The sequence below is a fragment of the Diceros bicornis genome, unplaced genomic scaffold, assembly GCF_020826845.1.
Source record: "Diceros bicornis minor isolate mBicDic1 unplaced genomic scaffold, mDicBic1.mat.cur scaffold_56_ctg1, whole genome shotgun sequence".
Taxonomy (NCBI): domain Eukaryota; kingdom Metazoa; phylum Chordata; class Mammalia; order Perissodactyla; family Rhinocerotidae; genus Diceros; species Diceros bicornis.
In genome coordinates this window covers 4,127,073-4,146,402 of record NW_026691440.1, presented here as the reverse complement: position 1 = coordinate 4,146,402, position 19,330 = coordinate 4,127,073, and positions in this window count along the sequence as shown.

Here is a 19,330-nt window from a genome sequence, read left to right as displayed (position 1 = left end):
TTAGCATCTGAGTGGTGATCTGGGTTATGAAGAGGGCCGATAGGTGGAGGAAAGGGGCACTGCCAGGGTCCTGGCCTCAGTTCTCAGGAGGGGTCCCTGGTGGTTCAAGTGTCTTCTGTGTGCAGAGTTGGGGTGGTGGGGGCAGTGGCGCATGCAGGGGACCAGCAGATATCCAGCCAACCCTCAGAATCATGAATTTGCCCCACGCCCAACCAGGGTATAATTCCTCCTGGAGCAGCTCTGGCTGGTTCTTGGCAGGTTCTCACTGCAGCTCACATTCAGATCCCTGGGGGGGTTACCCATGCCAGGACTCCACCCCCAAGAATCTGATTCAGTTTCTCGTCGATGAACTATCTGTTTAAAACCTCCCCCACCCTCTTTCAAAAGGTAACATAAAGAACTCGGCTACAGGAGGAAAGAGCAGCTTCTGTGGTCACATGGCCCCCCTGGTTTTATCATGTGACATTCCACTGCGGGGACGGGGGCTCATGATGGTGAAAACGAGCTCTCCAAAGGGAATGCGTGGGATAAGATCATGGGGGTGGTTGCACCACATAGACAATACGCTAAAACCACTGAATTGTACACTTTAAAATGGTCTTACATCATGTGACTCACATGTCAATGTTTTAAAAATATCAATGTGGTAGAAAAACCAACAGGAATGGATGCTGGGTGTGAAGGATGGCCAAGAAAAAATGTGAGTTATTCTGACACTCTTGAGGCTTAAAGGAAGTCCCTATCAACATGGTGGAGGCAGCACAGAGAAGGAGGAAGAGGACGGAGGCAAGAAACCGGAGCTCCCACCTCGCAAAGGTTGATGGAGGAGCATCTCATTTGAGCTGTTTTTCCAGGAGCTCTGGACCTGAGCTGACCCAGCGGGAAGCTGTGCAGCATCAACGAGACCCAAGCCCATCTGCCACCCTGATGAGCATGGGGCACCGGGAGGGTCCTGATGTCCAGGGAGAACCTCGGGGAAGCAGGCAGAGCCTCTGAGGAGCCTGTAGGTAATAGCCCGAGGTGTCTTCAGGAAAATCAATACTCGGTGTCTTGGACTCAGGGTCACTGAGCGTGTCATGAATTACGTGGTAAAAGTGTCCAAACTTAAAAAATTAAATGAAGGCACCAGTGATCCCACTCCTTAGGTATACACTCGAGAACACTGAGAACACGTTCACACAGACACTTGTATGCGAATGATCCAAAAAATAAAATGCTGGACCAAGTAAAACTCATACATGAAGTTCTGGCATTATTCATAATAGCCAAAATGTGGAACCAGCCAAATGTCCACCAAATGTTGAATACGGTACATCAAAACAATCAATCAGTAACCTCCCAGATGATTCTATCATACAGGCAAGGTTAGAAGCTCAGGGGGAGGGGTTGAATCTGCCCAAAGGAATCCCCTCATGAACACGGCCTCCTTCGGCTGCTCTGGGGGCAGGTGACCTCATCTTGATTTCCTAGTTTGAGGCCAGACTCATGAGAGGCAGCCAGCCCCGAAATGCGCCAGCTGGAATGAATGCATGCTTCTCACCACCGCATCCCCAGCACCTGGCAGCTCCTGGCGTACAGTCGGTCAGGAACAGGGACTCAATCAGGCCTTTGCTTCATCTTCAGTGTTCTCTCGCTGTAATGAAGGTGGATGACTGCAGCTGAGGAACAGCTTCGGGTCACAAGCCTGAGCCTGTTCACTTTCCATCTCTGAGGGTGGATGCACACATGGCATTTTTCTGATGGGCACAGATTCCTGTGCTCTTCTCTGGCAATTCAGCTGGCACCACCCTACCAGAGCGACAGCAAGACCAAGTCTCTCCGCTCCTCATGGGCAGCTCCCCCACCAGCTACATCCCACCTGTTTGCCTCCCTAGCAAGACAATAGACTCCTGGTTTGAGAAGGTGACCACAATCTCTGGATTACTCCTTTTAAACTTGACTGCTCAGCGTGCCCTCAGTGTGGCCCCTGAGAAAAGCACAGCGAGAGGGACTCCAAGCACTGTCTCCAGCTCAAGCTGAATCTAGGCTGCTCCGTGTGAAATATCAAGGTTTGTGTGGAAGAAAGGCTGGGTTTCTTGGTCGCCACAGCATGAGCGTCTGAGGGTAGCTGGGTGATGCACCCTGGGAGAGAGAAAGGCAAGTGTGGGGTCCTTTGTGGAGGGGATACATTCCTGGGGCTCAACCACGGGGCAGGACAGGCCCCAGGACAATGGCTGCCTCACAGATCCACCCCAGTGCTGAGGCCGCCAAGGCCATCTGAAGTGGTCTGTGGGAATGTCAGGCTGCACGGTAGGCCGAGGCACCTGAGCAGCTCCCATGCAGCCCCTGCGGGGAGAATGACCCTCAGAAGGTGTGAGTAACTCTAATGCTGGTCAGGAGGTGCTGGGACCTGAGCGTAATCTGTGAGAGAACAGTGTGGATCTTCAGAAATGCAGCCTGAGTGTCTACCCTGTGCCAGGTGCTCAACGAGACTGTCACCTGCTGTGCCAAGTCAGAGCACTCTTCCTGCAGCGTGGTTCTCAGCGTCTGACTGTCACATGAACACAGTGAGTGCACAGTAGGTGTTTCCTGACCTCCTGAAAATGTGAGCCAACCACATATTCAAGAAACAAGCGTGGTCAGGACAGGACTCTCCTGAGTGTGTCAGGGGCGGACCTGACGAGAACGGCAGGCCAAGTGTCTTTTATTCACTGATGTCAGGGTCTGTGTGCTAGCAAGAGCCCCTTCTCCAGAAATCATCATGGAGTGGCAGCCTGCACGTCCGGCGGGGGCTCAGGGGATGGAAGACGGAGACCCAGGCCCCTGGCAACGACTGTCCACTGAGGGAGACAGTGGTGGCCACCGTGTGACAAGAGTCCCTCCACCTTCTCAGGCTGTGCCTGCCACTCGGGCTCTGCACTGGCCTCGCTTCTTCCCCAATATAGGTGGAATGACAGAGTCTGAGTGTAAGAAGACATGACGGCCAGGTGACACGTCACAGTGGCCCGTGGTCACTGCATTCAGGGTGTCCTCACACACTTGCTGAAGTGACAGGAGCCCGGAGCCTGCCAACACTGACTTTTCACAGGAAAAAAGGATAAATCACACAACCAACGTACTGTAGAAGCTTTCTCTCCATGTGTGTCAAATGTTGGGAGTGTCAGAGGCCTTGTTGCGAATTTCTCTGAAGATGAAATGTATTTGTAAAACCACTGGAGTAAAATAATGACTATCTGGCAATGGCAAAAGACTTAACATGATAATGTAATTACAAGGAAATTTGGTTATTTTATAAGCCACATTTTAAGATAACGACTAGAATTATACCAGGACATATCAGATTTTTAGGAATTTTATATAATTTTTAGAATACTGAAAACATGCTTATTTTCATCAAACCAACAAACTTAAATAAGCTTTCATTTACTAAAGATGATATCATGTTAACTTGAAAAACATTTGGGTTAGTTTCCATTACATTTAGAAACAATTTATATAAATGCTTACTTTAAGCCTACTAGTGGAGCTCTTTTAGAAATTACATCATCCAGAGGTAGAAAAATATCACATATATATAACGCGTACACATAGACATACATAGATACACAGACAGACACAAGCGGAGACCTTAAATAGTTTTCATTAAATGTTTCCTATGAATCAAGTACAATACAAAACTCACTAATTTAAAAAAGAATAGTTGGATCCAAACTGTGTTTTTGGCAGTATTAAACAACTCTATTAATTTTTAATTTAAGTTTCCCATTGACTGTTTAAGGGAATAACGTTAAGTTTCCCAGAAAATCTCTCATGATCTCATTAACTCTGAGAGGGGCTCATACTGGGCCCTTCTTAGAAGGTCGATTATGGGGGTGTCTGTAAAGCCATAATTTAATAGACTTTTAGGTAACTTTTATAGCTTAATTTTTATTAGCTTTTTGCAACCAAACTTTCAGTAGGGCTCTTTTGGAATTTTGAAGGCTTTGCTTTTAAGTGCACATCTTAAGCAATCTTATCTAATTAGATCATTCCTTCTAATGGCCAATGTAACACCCCTGAAGCTGGTGGCATTTTGGTAGGACCCTAGCCACAAATGGAGTTCAACCCATATTTCTGTCCAACCATACCTGACTGCAAATTGGGTGCAACCCGCAATTCTGTCTGACCATATTTTGGGGCGCCCAACCTGATGGTTACTAAGCCAAGCTCTCAGGACACAATACAAGCGTAGCAAGATTTTGCTGTTGTTTTAAATATTTACAACTTCTGCAACCTTTAGTTTTCGAGCAGGTGTGCTGGAAGGTGGCATGCTTAACTCTTTAGAGATTAAAGATTGCATTTAATCTGTCTGTTCCACGGTTCTCAAATCTAGTGCACAAAAAGACAAGTTTCGGAAGCTCAAAGGAGCCCCAAAGTGGCCAGTATAATTTTAAATTATCCCAGGTTATCCTGATCCAAAGATTCAGCCAATTACAGCTATCCCCATTTGGTTAAGTACTTGCAAGTAAAGGCTCCATACATATTGTACACAGAGCCAGCCAGAGTTCCAGTGGGTGGGTGCCCATCTGGCATTGTTGGCCTTTAAAGTGTGGTTTCTCATTTTCTTTTAGTTTCATTTTAATATCAAGTCTGAACAATTTCTAAGGACAGTGTAGCTGGTCAAAACTGTGCTGCTTGTGAGTGTCACTTCCTAAAAGGTGATGAACACTCTCTCACGTGTCTTAGCTTCTCCTGCGGGCAGTCTACAACTACCGTAGGGGTGCAGAGCACTGGATGAACAATCCTTGTGTGCGGGCCCCTCGACAAGACATTAATTATTTAAAGTGAATGATGGTGACTGAGTTCCCTATGGGACTGCCACATGTCATGGAGATTGTCCTCAGACACTTACACCAGGTTCTCAGTCACCTGAGAACAACTTGTGGCTGGAAAGAGCAAGTGCCCCTTTTCTTCAGAACGAAACAAATTCAGTCTCTCATTTTGCTGTCAGTTTGTTCAGACTTTATCAACATGTCTCTTTTTCAATTGAAAGCCAAATTAAAGAGGTCAGCTAACCCAGTTCACTCCAAACTTCCCCCTTGGTTCCCCTTACCTAGGAAATGTCTCCCTGTTGGCTCCCCTCACCTAGGAAATGTCCCCCCCAGTTTCCTCTTACCTAGGAAGAGTACCAACACACCCTTAAGATGTTGAAGTCTTCAGACTGTTTTAACAGCTGGAATAACAAGTCAGGACTGTCAACTTAAATAAGGAGGTCCAGATTTCGGGAGAACTCACCAGAGCACCTGAAAAGTGCAGTGAAGCCGGGGGGAGGAGGGGTAGTGGAACGCAACGGTCCCCTGTGGTACCAGTGTTGGTTGAAAGTAGGCTCCACCTGGTCTCATGTGGGTGTCTCAGAAGTCCCTTCGTGGTTGCCAGGAGAAGGTGCCGCAAATAATCAATAATCGTTCTGTAGCACAAAGTTTTATTTGAGCCCAATTTCATTTGAGGACTCTAGCCCGGAGCACATCTTTGCAAGGGAAGAAAGCGCTGTGAAGAAGAGTGCTTTTCAGCAGAGTTACATCCTGTTTCCAAAGACAGAGACACACATCAAGCATGACAGGTGCACATTCTCTCAAGGATTCAAGGAGATATTTTGCTATTGATGAGCACATAGACAGCAAGTCACCATGGCCTCGGCGCTGGGGGAAATGAGGCATTCAGTCTTATCTTGAAAGGGTGCTGACATCAAAGGAAGGGAGGGATGCTTTTTTATCTTCAAAGAGTACATTCTTTACTTTAGGGTAATGATTAAAGCACACAGACAATGCATGTCTGACAAGCCACGAGTCAGGTTTCTTTGGTTCAAATAAATTTCGGGCCAAATCAGGTTCCAACCAGAATGGTTTCCACATATACTTGAAAACATAAAATATCTTATATCGCACCTGATGACATCCCGAGGGAATAGACGCTAGAATGACCCCCACTGCACAGATGGGGACACTGAGGAGGCCCTGAGAGGCACGTGGTTGTCCAGGGTGACATCACTGGCACGAAGCAGGAGCGGGACTGCATTCAACTCTGTGTCCTCAAAGCTGGGGCCCTGCTTGCGTTCAGACCTCTCCAGAGGCTGTGGGGTGGACTCTGTTGGTGTGACTGTGTCTGGACGTGGTGTGGAGATGGAGAGTGAGCAGTCAGCAGCCCCGGGGGCCCTTAGGGAGGTCTTGTGTGAGGAGGGAGCTTAGGTAAGTTGACCCCAGGAAGTACCCTCATGGAGCCCAAGAGTACTTGGAACCCTGGTAACTAGGCATCCACATCCTAGAGACAGCCCCCAAGCCAGCTCACTTGTCTAGCACTTGTCTAGTGGGAGCAACGTGTTTAGTTGCTTCTTCTCGATGGTCAGGGACCAGAGCACCAGGAAAGCTCCCAAAGACCACCCACAATGCAGATGCTGGTTCCTTTCTCATGGCCGACAATTGTGGCCATTTAACCGGAGGGACAGAAAGGTAACACAGGGAGTCCTAGGGCAGGCCAATCCAGACAAGACCAGCACTGTGGTCCCATCTGGGCAGCCCTACATCCCCTCCCCATGTGTGTGTGTGGAAGGGCGGTTTCATGAGGGTGGACCACCGTGAGCAGGAGCAGGTCGCTGAGGTGTTAGAAGCCTGGTGGGCTTCTAACATGACCCTGGTGGGTCATGTTCACAGCCCAGGTCAAGGTCGGCTGGGTGGGATGTGGAGTGCTAGAGTGGCACCCTTCTGCCTGAGGTGTATGTCTTTCATCCGGGGTGGAATTCTGTGGAGACACAGGTATGTGCCTGATCTGGGAGAATTAGATCCCGAGGACAGAAGCAGCACAAGGACAGCTGGGCAGCTGGCAGGGCTCGGATGCCTCTGGGTCGGCTACCGGTCACTGCCGTTGCAGAGCTCCATGCAGGAGATCAGCGAGGAGCTGGTAGAAGGGGACATCCAATCCCTCACCCCCAGGGATGAGCAGCTGTGACACAAGACTGCATCAGCAGCTGTGGGGAGAACGTCTGCACTGACTGTTGGACAAGCCTCAGAGCTACCTCAGTACCCATCATCCATCCCGGACAAATATCATTGCCACCAACTTCTTCAGGAAACCAAGAGGCAGCTGGGGCCCCAGCCTCCGTGCAGGGAGACCCATCCCCTGTACAGGCTCCAGCAGGAGACCAGGAGGTAGCTGAGGCCCCAGCCACCGTGCAGGGAGACCCATCCCCTGCACGGGCTCCCGCAGGAGACCAGGAGACAACTGAGGCCCCACCATGCAAGCAGGGAGACACATTCCCTGAAGAGGGTCCTGCAGGAGACCAAGAGGCACCTGAAGCCAAACCATCTGGCCTGGGAGAGCTGGCTCTGCAATGTCTCTCATCAGCAGCTCCTGTACCACCCATTCAAACTGCTCCCTCACCAGAAATTTCCTTCCCTACTCTCATTAATGTGTTTGTTTCCTTCTTAGTTGCTCTATTTGATTTTTCTTTATTGTTTAGTTCTTAATAATTATTTAAATTAAATGTTTCGATTTTTTAAAATTTATGTTTTCTCATTTTAAATTGTACACTTTATGAGCATTAAGTACATTCACAATACTGTGCATCCATCACCGCTATCTGGGCTCAGACAGTTTCACACTCCAAAAGGAAACCCTGTTCTAAAAGCACTCACTCCCCATTTATCCCTCAGGCCCTGGCCAGCCCTAATCTGTTTTCTGTCACTGTTTTTTGTTAAATCTATTCTGGATGTTTCCTATAAGTGAAATCATGCCATAACTGGCCATTTGTGTCTGCCTTCTTATTTTCACAGGGCCTTATAGGTTTTCCTTTTCTGTTTTTATTTGAAATAGAATTTCTCTAATTTGATAGGAAAATCCCAGGTGGATTCTAGATTTGATGTATCAAATAAAGCCCTTTCGGTAAATATGTGCATAATCTTGGGGTACAGACTGCTGTTCTAAGTGGGACACCAGAGCCAGAAGCCAGGCATGAAACGCCTGTGGCCAAAACAAAAACAAGACAAGGGTAGAATGCTGGAAAGACAAACCACAAACCGGAAACCATTCCTCATAACCCAAGGCCAGGGAAAGGCTACACATCCCTCGCTTCCAAAAAATGCTTGAAATTCAGTATTTTAGTAAGAGATAAAGAGCAAACACACTCAACGCCAATGAGAGGTGATACACAGGGGCAGCATGTGTCAGAGAAGCTCGAGCTCCACAAGGGGGACACGCGCACATGGAGACACTGTGGAGAGGGCACTGGGCCCCATCAGATGGGCAGGGTTCCAGTGTGGTGACAACCAGCCCTGGTGACAATGTGAGGAAGCAGAGGCCCCAGCAGACTCCTAGAGACAAGTGTGAAAGGACACTCCTCTCTGGAGACCAGCCTGCAGGACCCATCGCAGCCCCCAGGGGCACGCCTGTGCTGGCGGTGCTGATCCCACGACTTCATCCCACAGAAAGTCTGTACAGTGTGTGCACGTGTGTGCACATGCGTGCATATGTGTGTGTGCACTTGTGGGTGTCAGGAACGGAGCATTCCAGGGTGTGTGCTCTTCTAGAGCCTGATTTGTCCAGGCATGGCCACCGCCAGGTAATCCTCTTCCACTTGGTATTTTCTCTGTCCTGGCATCAGAATTTATGAAGACCCCCTGCTTGGACCAGGAGCCATTTCCAGTTTTTCACTCTCTGAATCGTGCTGAAGGGAACACCTGCAACCACAAATCTCTGTTTAGGACAGAATCCATGACGTGGAGTTTCTGGGTCAAAATGTATACTGTTTTTAATGAATTGGCCCCAGTTTCCAACACCAGAGGGCTCTTTGTCAGCTTTGAGCCTTCTTTGGGAAAGCAGGGGCACAGAGACCCCGGGGCTGGGACCTCATGGAGTGAGGGAGGACTAGGAGCTGGCAGTGGATGTGATCAAGGTACTTGGGAGTGAGCTGCCTGGCAGAAAATGTCCCACCCCTCAGCCCAACACCTGGCCCCACCCATCATGGTGATGTCATGGGCTAGTCCTCTCGCTGGTGCTAGAGCTGGTGCTGGAGCTTGCTTTAGCTCAAAACATGGCTCTGGTTCTAGAACTGGAGCTGAAGCTGGAGCTGGTTCAATCTCAGTAGCTCATGCGAGAGCCTGTGTTAGAGTTGCGCTATCTCTATAGCCGCCAGTATCTCTAGCTCTGGGGAAGGCACTGGAGCTGGAACTACCTCCAGAGATAATCTAGACCTGCTTCTGCAGTTTGATAAAGCTCTTGAGCTGGCTCCAACTCTTGCACTGGAGCTGGTGTAGAGTTATTGCTGTAAGTGGCTCTAACTGTGGTTCTCATTCTAGACCTGGTTCTTGTGTCTCTAGTTGTATAACCAGTCTTAGCTCTAGCTCTGTAGCTGGTGCTAAAACTGGTGGTGGATTGGTTTGTAGCTCTGGCACCGGCTCCACCTCTGGAATTGGTGTTGGGGCAGATTCTGGTACTAGAGCAGCACAGGCTCTGCCTGGGGGGTTGGTGATAGAGATGCCTCCATCTCTGAAATCGGTGGTAGAGCTGGTAGCACAGCATGATCTAGCTCTGATGTTGGTGCTAGAGCTGTTGCCAGAGCTGGTTCTTTCTCCTGAGCTGGCATTGGCTCTAAGTCTGCTACTGGTACCCAAGCCAGCTCTTGCTCCAGCACTTGTGGGGGATCTAGCTCTGCAGCTGGTACTAGATCTGTTGCTGGAGCAGGCTCTGCCTCTGAACTTGGTGCTGACTCTAGCTCTCGAGCTGGTGCCAGAAATGGCTCTAACTCTGGAGCCAGTGTTAGAGCTGATGCTGGAGCTGGCTCTTCCTTGGAACCTGGCACTGGCTGTAAACTAGCTTCAACCTGGTTCTCACTCTAAAGTAAGCACTAGAACCATCACTGGGACTGGCACAGGAGTTGGTGATAGAGCTGCCTCTATCTCCAGCGTTGATGCTACAACTAGTGTTCAAGCCAGCTCTAGCTCATGAGAGAACCCCGGCCCTGACCCTGCAACTAGCACTGGAGCTGAAGGTGGAGCTTGCTCTATCTCAGGAGTTTGTGCAACTGTGGGAGCTGGGGTTAGCTCTAGCTATGGAGCTGGCCCCAACTCTGGTGCTAGAGCTGTTGGTAGAGCTGGTGTTGGGGCTAGCTCTGGCTATAGACCTATCACTGGCTCTAGTTCTGGAGCTGGTAATAGAACTGGTTTGTGCAGTGGCTTGGGTGCTGAAGCTGGTCCTGAAAATGGCTCTGAGTCAGGAGCCTGGCTAGAGCTGGCTCCAGAGAACACTCAAGCTCTTGAGCTGCTGCTGGAGCTGGTGTTGGACCAGGCCCCAGCTTTTGACCATTTTCTGGAGTTGGCACTAGCTCTGTGGCTGGTACTACATCTAGCTCTTGGGCATGGGCAAGAAATGGCTCGAACTTAAGATTTGGTACTAGAGCTGGTGTGATGTCTGACACTGAAGGCGGTGCTAGCTGTGGAGCTGGTGGTGGAGCTGGCACTAGCTCTGAAGCTTGTTTTAGAGCGGGCACTGGTGCTTCAAGAGGACAAATGTTCAGCAACATGACTGCCTTTCCACGTGCCTTTCCAAAAACAGAAAACACCCCGCTGCCCTCCAGAGAAGCCCCAGCCCAAGGATCCAAGAAGCCTTCCAGGAAGCCTTCCCAGACTGTAGACAGTGTGCATGTATCAAATAAATTTTTTTCTTCTGTTCCTTATCTTCTTATCACAGAACATCATATGTAACTAGATGTATCAATAACAGTTAACTTCACATGATAGTATTTAAGTCATAGGATATCAAGGAAAGGAGTGCACATCACCCAAGAAATTTGCATCCTCCTTGGGGAGAGTATTTGTGTTTTGAGTTGTCCACAGGAGAGGGGTACCATGTTAGAGGGAAGAATGACTTTCTTCCTGTCCTTATTTGGAGATTAAATGCGGCTAAAGGAGATGTGAGTGGGCGCCAAGTTGAGGGAGCGTGGGCTCTGATGGTTAGTCTTGTGTGTCAACCCGACCAGGCCATAGTATGCAGCTGTTTAATCAAACTGGATATTTAATCGCGTCTTGCTGTGAAGGTATTCTGTAGATGTGGTTAACACGTACAATTAGTTGACTTCAAGTAAAAGAGATTACTGTCAATAATTTGGGTGGGCTTCATCAGCTGAGGGCCTTCAGAGCAAACACTGAGGTTTCCCAAAGAAGAAAATCTGCCTCGAGACTCCAGCATCTAGACATCTGCCTGAGTTTCTAGTCTGCAAGCCTGGTCTACAGATTTTGGACTTGCCAGCCCTCATGAGCACATGAGCCAATATATTAAAATCAGTCTCTCTCTCTCTCTCTACACATACATATACACACATCTGTGTGTGTGTGTGTGTGTATGTGTGCACATGCATATGTATCCTGTTGGTTATTTTCTGGAGAACTCTGACAAACACAATGCTGAAATGCCTTTGTCCTTCCTTTTTCCACTTTAGAATCACTGTTCTTTAAGGGCTTCAGAAACTCAGTGCCATAGGAAGTTTTCAGACGAAGTGTCTGTCCAATCCAGACCTCGTACTGCATGTCGGGCTCTGCCGGCACTTCCTGATAATTCTGAGAAAGCGTGGCTGACGCTTTCCTGCTGAAGACATGCAAATGACCCCAAAGGCCTCTTACCTGAAACCGGGCAAAATATGGAACAGAAAGCTCACCCTCGTGAGGCCGGCCGACAACAGGGTCAGCACCCAGACTCCTGCAAGAGAAAAGTGATACAAGAGGCCTCAGAAAATTAACCAGACACCGTATTTTCAGAATGTGGGCTTCCACGCCAGGAAGGTCTGTAGAGAATATGTCATATTTCCTTTAACACATTTCTTGAAGAAGTCAAGTTTTTTGCCTATTTATTGTTACCTTTCAGCACACACAATTGATATATGCTCTTTCCTGCACAATCCTCTCCCTTCATGCTAAATATTTTCACTCTACAGTCAGTAAAGAGAAGAGAACACGACGGAGAATGCAATCCAGAGGGAGCCACCACCCTCGGAATTATCATGAGTATGTGAATTTCTGTCATCACCTGTTTGGAGTGGGCCCACCCCCCAGTTACACAGCAGCCAGGGCAGGGATGATGGGATCAAGAAGTCTAGACTAGTCATTCGACTGGCTTTCAGCAAGTATTTAATATGTGGGTTCTGGTTTGCCTCCAGAGAGGTTCTGTGTGTTTGTGTGAGGGAGAAAGATGGAGGAAGAGGGGAGGGAAGACGATTTCATGGTTTAAAAGCTGCTGCAAAAGCTAATATCCACTAGGTGCAGAAAAACCATATGACAAAATCCAACACCCTTTCGTGATAGAAACACTCAAGAAACTAGAAACAGATGGGAATATCTTGAGCCTCGTCCAGGGCATCTGTGAACAGTCCACAGCTCACCGACGTCATAATCAGTGGGGAAAGACTGGAAATGCCACCCCTGAGGTCAAGAACAAGATGAGCATTAGCCACTCTTGCCAATTCTATGCTACATTTTACTGGAGGTTTTAGCCAGGTCAATTAGGCAAGAAAATGATGTAAAAGGTATCTAGATTGGAGGGGATGAAGTAAAACTATCTCAATTCTCAAATGATGTGACCACATATAGAGGAAATCACAGAGAATACATGGAAAAACTATTGGAACTAAGAAATGAGATTAACAAAGCTGCTGGATACAAGATTAATTTAAAAAATCCATTGTATAGGAATATAAATTGGTGCAGCCACTATGAGAAAGAATATGCAGATTCCTCAAAAAATTAAAAATAGAACTACCATATGATCCAGCAATTCCACTTATGAATATTTATCCAAAGGAAATAAAAACACTAACACAAAAAGATATCTGCACCCCACTGTTCATTGCAGCATTTATTTACAATAGTGAAGACACGGTAAGCAACCTAGTGTCCTTTGATGGATGAACGGGTAAAGAAGATGTGGTGTAAGTATATATATATAACAGAATCTTATTCAGCCATAAAAAGGAAAGAAATCCTGCCACTTGCAACAACATAGACGGGCATTATGCTAAGTGAAATAAGTCAGAGAGAGAAAGACAAATACCATATGATCTCACTTAAATGGCGAATCTAAAATTAAAAAAAAAAACAAAAACTGAGCTAACAGATACAGGGAACAGCTTGGTGGTCGCCAGAGGCAGGGGGTGGGGGTTGGGCAAATGAATGAAGGGGTCAAAAGGTATAAACTTCCACTTAGAAAATAAATGAGTCCTGGAAATATAACAAAAAACATGGTGACTATAGTTAGCAATATTGTATTGTACATCTGAGAGATGCTAAGAGAGCAGATTTTAAAAGTTCTGATAACAAGAAAAAAATCTGTAACTATGTGAGGTGATGGATGTTAACCAGACTTATTGTGTTGATCTTTGGTAATATATACATATATAGAATCATTATGTTATATGCCTGAAACTAATATAATATCATATGTCAAGTTTTAAAATATCAATTTTATTTCTATATACTAGCAAAGGAAAATCTGACAATATAAGTAAGAAAATATGTTAATTTACAATAGCATCCAAAACAATGAAATAATTAGAAATAAATTTATCATAAGAAGTACAAGAGTTGTACAATGAAAGATACAAAACATTATTGGAAGCATTTAATGAAGACCAAAATAAATGGAAAGACATTTCATCTTCATGTATGCGAAGACTTGATACTATTAAGGTGGCAATACTCCACAAATAGAACTAGAGATTCAGTGGAATTCCAAGCAAACTCCCAGCTGCCTGTTTTTGCAGAAACTGACAAGCCAAGGCTAAAATTCATGTGGAAATGCAAGGGAGCCACAAGAGCCACAACAATCTTGAGAAAGAAGTTCAAAGATGGAGTATTCACACTTCCCAATTTCAAAAATTATTACAAAGCTACCATAATGAATACAGTGTGGTGCTGTCATAAAAAATAGACATACAGACCAACGGAATAGAATTGAGAGTCCAGAAATCAACCTACATATTTACAGTCAATTGATTTTTGATGAGTGAAAAGACAATTCAATGGGGAAAGAACAGTGTTGTCCACAAATGGTATTGAAACAACTGGATTTTCACACGCAAAGAAGTTGGACTCCTTGCTTACAGTACTTACAAAAATGAACTCAAAATAGATCCAACAGCTAAATATGAGACAAAACTATACAACTCTTACAAGAAAACACATGGGAATTGTCTTGACATGAGTACAGCCATGTTTGGCCGCTCCATTGACCTATAGCCACCAGCACACAAAGAAATACAAAGCTGCTTTCTGTGTGGTGGGAACTGGCCTTTTCCCGGGAACTGGCCTTTCTCCCATGGAGGGAGTTGCAAGTTGTAACAGTTCAAGGCTCTTGGAGCGTGGTAGCACGGGATGGACTGGCCATCTGTGCCGGGCTAAGATGATAACCAAAGAAAACAATGCACGTACACAACCACTGGGCTGGGACGTTAGCCAAGGGGCTCAGTGCACGTATGCCACTGATAACTGTTTTGGGCATGGGAACACTAGATGCTTGCTCTGTAAACTCTGTAACTGCTTATATAAACTGAGACCTGGTGAGAGTTCCACCTGTGGAAGGGACACCTTGCCCAGGACGTGTGATCCTTGCCCAGCCGCGTCGATTGACAGGGCTCTCCCGGCAGTGGGGCGTGGATGTTGTGAGTAACTGATTTGATATGAAGTAATTGATTTGATATGAAGTAATTGATTTGATATGAAGTAATTGATTTGATGTGTTCTCTTTTCGGTCAACCTGGTGTTTCTCTTTCCGGTTGATTTGTGTCATTTCTCTTCAGCCGATGTGGGTGTTTTCCCTTTCCAATCGAGCTGATGTTTTTTCCCTCTTAATATTTGACCTATTTGATCTGTTTGCAGACTGTCACCTTTACTATCCTCTATATAATAAAATATACCTTCAGTCCATTTGTTTGGAGTGGAAAGTGTCTTTTACATCTCCGATCGAATCCCCGAACCTCTCATAACAGGAATAAAACTTTTATTTTATTTATTTTTTTTTGTGAGGAGGACCAGCCCTGAGCTAACACCCAATGCCAATCCTCCTCTTTTTTGCTAAGGAAGACTGGCCCTGGGCTAACATCCATTATCTTCCTCTACTTTATGTGGGACGCCGCCACAGCATGGCTTAACAAGCGGTGCGTTGGTGCCCACCCGGGATCCGAACCAGCGAACCCTGGGCTGCCGCAGCAGAGCACGGGCACTTAACCGCTTGCGCCACTGGGCCGGCCCTAGGAATATAACTTTTGACCTTGAGTTAGGTGATGATATCTTAGATAGGACATCAAAAACACACGAATAAAAAATAAACAAATTGGACTTCATCAAAATTAAAAATTTGTGTGTATCAAAAGGCAGTATCAAGAAAGTGAGAAGACAGCCTGCTGAATGGGACACAATACCAGCTCACCATATATATAACAAGCTACTTGCAAATAGAAGATAGAGTGAATGCTTACAACTCAATAATAAAGAAACTAATAACCCAATTTAAAAATGGGGAAAGGAGTTGAGCAGATATTTCTCCAAAGAAGATATACAAATGGCCAATAAAGACATGAAAAACGTTCAACACCATTATCCAGGAAGAAAATGCAATCAAAACCACAATCAATAAGTATCATTTCCCATCCACTAGGATGGTTGTAAATTAAAAATATAGATATTAAGACGTCTTGTCAAGGATAGGTAGAAACTGGGATCCTCATACATTATTGGCAGGAATAAAGATGGAAAATAGTCTAGCAATTCTTCAAAATTTAGAGAGTTTTCACATGACCCAGCAGTTCCACTCTAGGTGTGTACCCAACAGACATGAAAACATGAAAGCTTGTACGTGAATGTTCATAGCATCATTATTATAATAGCCAAAAGGTGGAGACAACTCCAATGTCCCTCAACCGATGAATGGATCAATAAAATACAGTATATCTATGCAATGGAAAATCATTTGGCACAAAACAGAAAGAATTACCGATACACTACAATCAAGGATGAACCTTGAAAACATGACACATTAAAGGAGCTATCACAAAAGAACACACATTGTACTATTCTGTGTATATAAGAGGTCCAAAATAGACAAATCGAGAGAGAGAAAAAGTAGAGGAGTGGTTGTCTAGGGCTGTGGCGATGGGGGAAGGGGGAGTGACTGCTAATGGGTCCAGGGTTTCATTCTGAGGTGATGAAAATGTTCCACTGTTGTGGTGATGGTTGCCCAACTCTGTGACTCTACTACAAGCCATTGATTTGTACACTTTAAATGGGTGGCTTACACGGCATGTGAGCGATATCTCAACACAGCTGTTTTACGAAAATACAGAGAAAGATAATTTGTTTCAACTTGGAGATGTGTCTTGGTCCCAGGAGCAGCCGGACTAGGCACTTGCTATAACACCAAGACCCAACCCATCCAAACGATATGGGTCACAACCCCACAAAACCCACCTTCACAAAGCCCACCCCCAGGGAAATGGGGAAAGACGTCCTCAGAAGGAATGGATGGAGGGGTTGGCCACTGGAGGAGGGGGTGCAGACTTGGTCCAGCCAGCAGCATGGGCACGAGCAGCCCTAACCCTAACCTTCACACTGATGAAATTTTACCTTGAATTTACACCTTGATCTTCCCAAGGTGAAGCACGTGCAGCTTAGAGTGTCTCTCTTGGCAGGAGGGTAGCTGGCAGAGGACAGAGAGGAAATTTTATCTTTTGATTTTCAAAGCAGCTATTCCATGTGGGAAATACATCAAAGGGGAGAAAACATGAGTGTACACGGGGATATCTTCACTACAATTCAATTGGACCAAGACACTGAGGTTTGCTTAGACAACTTGCCCAGAACAGGGCTGGAGATGGGATTTTAAAAAATAGGACTTGGAATTAATGAGTAATATTGGGAGTGATTCACTGGGTACGATATTCAGGAACTCATCAAGTTGAACAGAAATCCTCCCAAAAGACCAATGAAAGTGCCCAAGGTCAACGATGAACTCTGGCGATAGGTAAGGAGCAGGACCTGCGCAGGGAGCATGTAAAGGAGAACTTTCCATGACACACAAGGTGTGAAGGAGTTTCACTGGAATCATCCATCTGCGAGCTGGGCCCCTCTCATTTTCATATTTACTAGCTTATGACTGTTAAGCGGTAACAACACCATTTGTGACCCCTCCTTCATGGCTTCAGGAACATTTGGTAGCTTAAGGCATCACTCTCAGAGCTGTAAGAACTTCTGGAAACCACTTACGACCTCCACAATAGCCCTATTTTACAGATGAGGAAACTGACGCCCAGGGAGGGTTCAAGGACACACTGGGAGTGTCTCTGACTTCTGGTCCAGGGCACTTTCTCATTGGGGAGCCACGAAGAACTCTCCTCTCTATGCCAGAAATGGGCTGATCCTTAGGACATTTTCAAAGAAAGCTGCCTTTTTTTAAATTTTTAAAAATTTTTCCCCCAAAGCCCCAGCAGATAGTTGTATGTCATAGCTGCACATCCCTCTAGTTGCTGTATGTGGGACGCGGCCTCAGCATGGTCCGAGAAGCGGTGCGTCGGGCCGCGCCCGGGATCCGAACCCGAGCCGCCAGTAGTGGAGGGCGCGCACTCAAGCGCTGAGCCACGGGGCCAGCCCTATAGGATCATTTTAGTTCTTTCCCTGACACAGAAACAAAACAGGCTACTGGACAAGAGAAAACTCTAGGGCAAGTTGCCATTTTTAGTTCATCCCCACAGAGATTGGAACAAATTGACTGGAGTCCTGACCCCTCAGTCCACATAGTCGACCCACAATAAATGTATCAGCTCGTCATGAATGAGCATCAATGAGCTGAAACACGTTTGTCTCCTCGGCCAAGTAGCATCAACCTTCATGACAGGTATGCTCCTGCCACCAGGTCCCGTCTCTCCCACAGGTGCCCAGACAGTGGGCGGGCACAGTGGGCGGGACGGTGCTGCCTCTGGGGACTGGGACCAGCTCTCTCACCTGCAGGCTGGCGGGGTCAGGGCCCGTCTCCCTCACCGAGGCGATGGAGGTCTCCAGCTGTCCCTGCACACACGAACAAGCAGGCCTCCGTGACAAAGGCCCGGGACACAGAGCAAAGGGTTCACCGTCCCCCCGCGTGCAACCCGGAGGCGGAACCAAAGGCGGGTCTCTCTCGGGCTCGGAGGCCAGTCTCTCCGGGAGCCGCAGCCTCTTCTGAAACCTCTCCCTGGGCGCCAGCTGTACCGAGACGAGGGGCTGGGAGTTCTGGGGAGACAGGAGTCCCCACACGCTGTCCTCCACCCCACAGCACCCACGACCCGGCCCCACACTGGATCCAGGGCCTCTTCCAACGCCCCAACCGATGTGGGGGTCACAGAGCAGTCGGCGGAGTGGGGACCCTCGGGACCAGCCCTGTGGCAGCTGTTGGTGTTGCGCATGTGCGCGGAGGAGCGGGGTCACGTGCATGCGCTGTGCGTGGGCCCCGAGAGCGTGCCCGGCTGGGGACGTGAGGCCCGGCTGCCCCGCGCGGGTCCACCCGCGACCGCCCATTGGAGGGAGGCCCGTGCGCCCCGAGCACGTCCCTACCGCCCCCACGCCGGGGAGAGCACAAGCCGTGTCCACACTGAGCTGGCTGATGCAGTTCCAAGAGCAGGTTCTCAGGAGACAGTTGGGAAACTGAGGCCAGGAGAGACAGGGACTGGCCCGGGCCCATGAGATGGGCAGAGTCCAGAGGAGAAGAAACAAAGGCTCCTCCTGTTTGGATCACACCTGCTTCTGTGTTTTCATTCACTCACCCATTCACTCATTGTTTCGTTTATTCTCTCATTCCTTCAATCACTCACTCAGTCATTCTCTCATTCATTCCTACACTCATTCATTCAGTCATCACTCATTCATTCACTCATTTGTTCATTCACTGGTTCATTTATTCAATCATTCAGCCAACATCCTCCAGTCCTTGCTGTGTGCCAAGCACTGTGACTTCACCAGGGAGCACAACCTGATGTGGTCCCTGCTCACGTGGAGCTCACGTCCACTGTGTGACATAAAAGAGGGCAGTCCCTGGGGGTACCAGGGGTGATGAGCACCAGAAATCCACACCTGAAAATAGAGGCCAGTCATGCAGAGAAAAGTTCAGAGAAAACCCATGCTGGGCACTGCAGTCTTGCATGATCCTTGACCCCATGCCCCAGCAGAAGAGCTGGAGGCCACATTTCCCAACGGCTGAAGGCGAAGGTGGGTGCTAAGGGCAGCCAATGGCTCAGGGAGACCTGAGGATGATGCCCTGTGGGGGCTGAGGATCTCTGGGCACTGACTGGGGAGGCAGGTGGCACAGGAGGGAA